A 7,631-nucleotide genomic window follows, 5' to 3' on the forward strand; every position below is an offset into this window, starting at 1 on the left:
TATAACTCCCCAATGCAATCCCTCCCCCCCCCCCCCCCCCCCCGATAACCCAACTTTCAAGTTTGACCCACATGTACCTTTATTTGGTAGTCAGTTTCTTAAAAAAGCAAAGTTGCTGTTGTTGTTTTAATAAATTCACAAATGGTGCTAAATATAGAAAACAGTCAAAGATATCAAAGCCTCATTGAGATCTTGATGCTGGGCAGTTATATAGGTTTACTCACTAGCAAAGTGACTTATGACTTATTCTTTCACCTTACCCGAGAAATTTGAATGCTGTTACCTGTTGCAGACCTTTGAGGCTACCAGCACATAGCTTAAACTGTGAGCTTTTGAATAACAAGGACGAAGGCTTCTGTGCAAACTTTGGAGATTTTTTATAGTTGCTTTCTAGAATAAAAAAGCCAGTAATACCTAAGAGCAAAAGTAGCATCACCAGTTATTTTCTATGCCCTTTCCCGTCAGACTTGACCTTTTCTTCAATGCTTCCCCAAATTCCAAATTATTTTCTGCCTGAGGGAAGGAAAAGCATTTCCTCCTGCCAGAGACAGCCAAGATGCTACAGAAGCAACAGCTGGCCAGAGGTGATTTTCTGTGATTTTCCCTTCCTGTGGAGCATGCCAGTCATAGAAGTGGATCATTATGTTTCTAGGTAAGAATCCCAGATTGGTAATTCTTTGGGCTTTATTTAACTTCTTTTGTTTGATGAACATTACCAAGCATGCCTCTATACTCAAAGGTCTAACATTTACAGAGCATAACCAGAAATACGTCTGACCAAATAGAATGATGGAAATTATTTCAGTTAAGGCTACAATGGCAACATTAAGACAAAACTCATGCCATAGCACCTTACAGCAATGAACTCACAAAAACAAGACACAATTTAGGAATGGTTATGGTCCTGAGGTCTCATAGGCAGTTGGGAAATGGGAGCTTGGGTTTCAGTATAAGAAATTATTCACTAAATGGAAACTCAGTGTTCCAAGTTTGGCCAGGTTTTGGTCACGTTAGGGAATTTATTTGCCATTTTATTTCCTAAATATTTTGGTTTAGAGACTTTGAGTATTTGTTTTCACATCTTGGAACCAAAATGTGAACAGAATTTGTTGGTTGGTTTCTTAAATCATTATGTTGAGAAAGAACCCCTATCCTCTTTCCCAACTGGAGAACAGTTTAGGCATTTCCTAACTGCTCAGTGAGGCTACTTTGTTCTGCCAGAGACAAGGTCACTAGTACAAATGATGACTGTTCCACTGGACACATTTGTCTGCCTCTGAGTATGGCCTGAAACATCTGGCTGGGACAGAAACTCACAGCCACTTTGTTCACTGTTACAGACAGATCATGAATGATATGGGTCTGGGGAAGGGAACACACACAACAATGTCCTGGACACTTATTTTAATTCATGAGTGAGATAAGGAAATAATAACCTTGCTCTTAATGTGAATTCCGAGGAGGGAGCTAAATAAATCACCTCTACTCTATGCACACCATTATTAATCTATACAAATACTGGTCAATTAAATTAGATTACACTTGAAAAGTGCTTGGCATTGCAGCCTGACACATAGTAAGGCTTCTTGTAAGTCTTAGTGGCAATGAATAATAAATCATATTCTGAACTACTTAGTGTTTGTTCTGCATGCACTTAACATTCCAACAGAGAAGATGACGTGGAAAGACACAAGACAAAGTGCTATTTGTAAACTCATTGGGCATCATGTAATATTTCATATGTCTGAGAGGTCAGATATTTGACTTTTGAACATGAAAGAATGTTATGTGGGTGTGATTTTGGGAGGAGAGATAGAATATCAGCAACTATGGATGTGAGAGGTTTCAAGAAACACAATTAATGAAAGTGTAATGTGAATTGTCTGACACTTACCTCCTTTGTGGACACTATGTATAGCCAATGATCCAATAACATTCAAATCTTTGAACGTCTATGGGTTAAACAATAACATACTACTTTGTTTCAATATCCTTTGTGTAAGAACCCTTAGTTAATTTCTGCTTTGAGACTTATTTCAGGAAAATCGCTGTCTTTGTAGATTAATATATCTTCCTTCTATTTTCAGAAATCACACTGCTTCACTTGGCATCTTTCTTTTGTTGCTTTAGCCACTTTAGGGTTATACCTCACTTTATCACCCAGGTGGGTAAAATCTGCTCAACCAATATGTAGAGTGCTAAAATCATCAACTCCTTCTGCTTTCTCCAGACGGTTTAGAGATATCTAACCCTATCCAGTGTCTGAAGTTGCTTTAAGCATATAAATGTATAAAGAATAGCATAAAACAGCATTCACAAGATAGCATTTATAAGATAGCAATGTGGTACTATGGCAGGTTAAGTGTGATTCTCATTCGGAAAGCTGGGGTTCAAATACTATTTCCACCAATTACTTGCCTCTTCAGGTTCTCCATATGCCATGGTTCTTTGTCTTTGTTCCTTTGGCTTACCTGGCCAGAATGCCTTCCCTGCTGTCCTCTTACCTAAGCCTGGTCATTAGTCAAAACCTTTCAGTTTCCACGTCTTTGGCAGATCCCTTGTAGACAGCTCATGTCAATCACTATATTTCTAGTCTTCCAAAGACAGTGAATGGCTCAGGAGAATGTGTGACCCCAAATAGTCTCACTGAAGTAAAGTGCTTGAGTGCCTAGGATTTGCGCTGAAACCACTTGAACAAGAGGGAAAAAAAAAGGAAAACTAATAGGCCACAAACATAGTGAAAACCAGCAACATAGTAGCCACTGGAACGGCCACTGGCAGAATGTGGTTGGAGCTTCAGCAAGGCAAAGACTCATTTCCAGAGAATTGTTATTATACGACTTTTTTGGTGGTTCAAAAAGGGGCTTGCTGGTGGCCATGTTGATGCCCAAAAGGAAGAAGTTCCCTGAAATTAACACCAGCACTAAGGAAAAAAGCTTCAAGAGATAGAGACAACATACACCTTTGGGTATTTAGATCCAGTCCTGCCTGAAACCATGTACAAAGGGACTTTCCAGATATTGAACAATTAGTTATCTTTTATGGTTAAGCTTGTTTCAGTTGGATTTCCCTACTGAAATGCTGAAAGCTGCTGCTGAAAGCCTACTAACTAACATACCTACAGCATGCACAGTACTAGGAATTCAACAGTAACTAAAGTAAATGTAGTCTCTGCCTCATCAAGTTAACATTCTTGTGAAATAGGTTAAGATGTCAATGAGTCATAATAACTGCTAATGATGGAGACATACAGAGGGCTGTGGGAGCACTCAGAGGATCCAGTGCAGGGGAGTCAGGGATGGGGAGACTTCTCCAAGGAAACACCACCAGATGAATTCCCTGCCAAATGTTCCTTGGGGTCAAATTAAAGATATTACATTTTCGGCCTCAAATTGAGTGCGCAGTGAGTAACAATGTTGACGCCTAGCCATAGGTACCATTATTATAACTCTAAAACTATAGCTTCACCTTAAAATTCCCACCCAGTAAGATGTCATCCCTTCATTCTATTTTAATAGCTAGATTTGCATTATTCATGATTATTGCTTCAAAAACATAAATTATCTCAGCTGTTCAGCCATCATATATATAGTTTCCAACCCTACCACCCACTTCCAATCAGAATTTTGGCCATGGCCCCAGTTGGTACTGAGAGAGAACACATAAACGTTAAATACTATAACAATCTGTGGTAGAAGGGAAAAAAATCAGCAACTGACAGTGCTGCAAAATATAACCAGGAAAATAAAAATACCTCATCCAAATGCCCATTTTTTTTAAAGTGATACACGCTGACACAGCAATCCTCTGTTAGGTTTAGTAAACCCGTCAAAAAGCTGATAAAATGGACTCAATAAAACCTTTTTTGTGTCCCTTTTCCTGAGAAAATAGTAGAGTTGGTGAACGCTTGAGCAGTAGATTAAATATCAGCAACTCAGGAAGGACAACATGAATTTCCATGCATTATATACATATTAATTACATGGCAGAAGTTATAAGAACTGAACATTTAACCCTTAGCTAGAAATTTCAAAGGACCAATAATATTAGAATGCTTAATATCTGGTCTGAGAGTTTTTCTTCCCAATCCATGTGCCCTTTGATAATTAGGTATAAAAGGTTTTCTGAGTAATTGCACACTAAGAGATCCAGGATGGAACGTTATCAAGCTGTTCTTCAAAATACCTGTATAAAGAATGAGATCAAATTAAAAAGCACAAGAGAAAAAAAACACACACTGAACTGTAAAATTATGCTGAAGCTCTCTTTGATCAAGATATTTCAAACTTGGAAGAATATGTGAGAAATAAATCTACAAGGGTAGGACTGATCAGATGTGGCAGCCGATGTCCAAGGCAGTCCTCAATGATTCTTGCTTCCTCATATTTATTCTCTTGTGTATTCCCTTCCCACAGCGAATAGGGCTGGTCTGTGAAACCAAATGAGTATTGCAAAAATGAAGTGTGACTTCTGAAGTCAAAAAAAAAGGTGTTGTGGCTTCTTTCTTTTGAATCAGACACTCGGGAAAGCCAACTGCCATACTACAAGGACACCCAAGCAATCCTCTATAAAAGACCATGCCGGGAGGAACTGAGGCTTCTCATCTGCAGCCAGCACCAACTTGCCCATCATGTGGGTGAGCCACATTGGAAGCAGATCCTCCAGGCTCAGTCAGGCCTACCAACAGCTGCAGCCCTGGCTGACATCTTGATCATGACCTTCTGAAACACCCTGCACCAGAACTACCCAGCTAAGCCACTCTAGGATTCCAGACTCACAAAAGCCATGAGATAATAAATGAACATTGTTGTTTTAAGCCCCTGTATTAGGCTGTTCTTACATTGCTATAAGGAAATACCTGAAGTTGAATAATATATAAAGAAAAAAGGTTTAATTGGCTCATGGTTCTGCAGGTTGTACAAGCATGGTGCCAGTATCTGTTCTGCTTCTGGAGAGGCCTCAGGGAGCTTTTACTCAAAGTGGATGGTGAATTGGGAGCAGGTACATCACAAGCCAAAAGCAGAAGCAAGGGGAGGTAGAAGGTGCCACACTTTTAACTGACCACATCTCATGAGAACTCAATCACTATCACAAGGACAGCACCAAGCCATGAGGGGTCCTCTCTCATAACCCAAACATCTCCCACTAGGCCCCACCTCCAATAGTGGGGATTACAATTCATGTGACATTTGGCAGGGACATATATTCAAACTATACCAGCCCCTATATTTTTGGGTAATTTGTTATGCAAATGATAGATAACTAATTCACTAGACAGATTACCTCAATTTTTTCTCTAACCTCTAGATTGTAAAGTTATTATTTAGTAATAGAAGACACATTTATTCTTCTAAATATCCATCTATGGCTGATTACTACTCCATCTGCAAGGAACTGTTTGGTAAATGATGATTGTACACATCCATGTATCTATAATATCTCTCTGTACCTTAGTCTTCAAGTAATTGTGAAATAACAAAACTGGCAAAAGACCATGAACATCCTTAAATCCAATCCCTCTTCAACATGCTGGCTCTATTTTTCCCAAACTAAGCCTAAACACCTTGAGTGAGAGGAACTTATTATTCATCAGAATTCATTCAAAATCTCTCAAGCAAATGAACTCAAGCAAAATATATCTCCCTGTGAATTCCAAATACTGACTTCGAACACTAGTTCTTATTCTTCTCTGGTCAGTCTTTTTAGATTACCGAAGAAAATATTACCTTCTAATTTGAGTTCTCTCTTAGATAGGATAAAGTATCCAGCACTATCTCATATCATTGAACCCCTGACATCCCTGATGCTCTGAACTTGCCTCAGTTTCTCCATAATCAGAGCCCATTAACTAGCAGGCCACAGATTTGTGGAGCTTTCCTTGTGCTTCTATTTGATTATTTCCAGAGATTTGAACTTGGACACTTTTTGATGCAGCATGGTCTTTCCAGTACCCATAAGTGCCACAGCTCTTTCCTTTTTTGTAACTCTGTTCACTTCACCCATTTCTTACCTTTCTGTCCCAGGGATCCTAGAACACAGCAAATATTTCTGACCTACAATAGGTTACAACTGCTGCTATTCCTGTTCCACATGCCACAAGTGGGGTTGATTCAGAAAGCTTTCCATGGTTATTGGTGGGATGAAATCAGGACTTCATCACCTTCTTGGCTCATTCTTAAGCATTTTAAGTTAATAAGTATTTATTAATCATCTCCTGAGTGCCTTGAATCAGAAGCTATGTTGAATCATATAGAAAACAGAAAACTCGGCAGGTGCAGTAGCTCACACTGTAATCCTAGTGCTTTGGGAGGTCAAGGCAAGAGGATTGCTTGAGACCAGGAGTTCAAGACCAGCCTGGGCAACAAAGCAAGACTGTATCTCTATAAAAAAGTTCTAATTAGCCAGACATGGTGATGCACACCTATAGTCCCAGAAACTCAGAAGACTGAAGCAGGAGGATCACTTAAGCCCAGGAGTTTGAGGTTGTGGTGAGCTATTATCATGCCAGTGCCTTCCATCCTGGGTGAGAAAGTGAGACCCTGTCTCTTAAAAAAAGAAAAAGACAGAAAACTTGCCAGTCCACATCTGAAGGCCAAGGAGCTGTGTCTGTCTTATTCATCCCCATTCTGCTGCACACAACGTAGCACGTAATGACTATGCAATCCACGAGGAAAGGGAGAAAGCAAACAAACATGCTACCCCAACTGAAAGATGGAGTCAACAACCAGCAAACCTCAACTGATGAAATACAAGCAATAAGTACTTGAGAAATTTAAGCAGAGGGACATTGTCAGAGGACATTGTCAGAGGAGGGGACGTGGTCAGAGGAGGGGACGTGGAAATATATGAATTCCTTACTGGCCAACTGTGATTCTGCTCAGTCCATAGTATGAGCCTCTTTGAAGAATAACCACTTCGAGTGTGTTTAATCAGGGCCTGGCAAGAGCCACCTCTCCTTTTGCTCCCTGGTGCTGGCAACCTTAAGGACCAGATTTTGTCGTTGTTGTTTACTGTGTGATTTAGTGATGATATAAATTTGGGAGAGTTAGCTCTAAAGTGCTTTTACCTTTCTATTAAGGAAAAAGTTATAGTGGATCAAAAATGTAGGCCATGAATTGTTCTCAGTGAGGAATATGAAGGGGAAATAAATAATCCATGGCAGACCTCAAGAGGTCTATCTTTATTGTTTGTTTCATGGTACACACATCCTGCAAGCCTCAAGTAGAATAATTACTTCTCTAAATATCAGCTGAAGGGGGGACCAAACTCAGCACACAATGGCACTAGACTTTTAATTCCAGTAACAGCTAAAACACCATTAAACTGTACTTCAAGTCTTTGAAGTACTAAAAAGTTCGGTTAGAAAATAGTATATGGTCATGTATCCAATTTAATAGCTAACATAGTTCTTTCTCTCTCTCCCCCCCCCCAACCCCCTGCAGTTGAGAAGACATTCAAAGTACAAAGGAATGGTACTGGAAGCTTTAAAGACCCAAAGTAAAGTGGCAAGTTTTTTAGAATGAGTTAAAAGGGATGTGGAGGTTATAACCTCCTCTTCCCACTTCATTGTCATTATCCAATCATATTGGACAGTCTTGAGAGGCAGTAGGGATTACTGATTATTGATTAAT

This window comes from Colobus angolensis, unplaced genomic scaffold (assembly GCF_000951035.1).
Source record: "Colobus angolensis palliatus isolate OR3802 unplaced genomic scaffold, Cang.pa_1.0 Scaffold26, whole genome shotgun sequence".
In the NCBI taxonomy this organism is placed as follows: Eukaryota; Metazoa; Chordata; class Mammalia; order Primates; family Cercopithecidae; genus Colobus; species Colobus angolensis.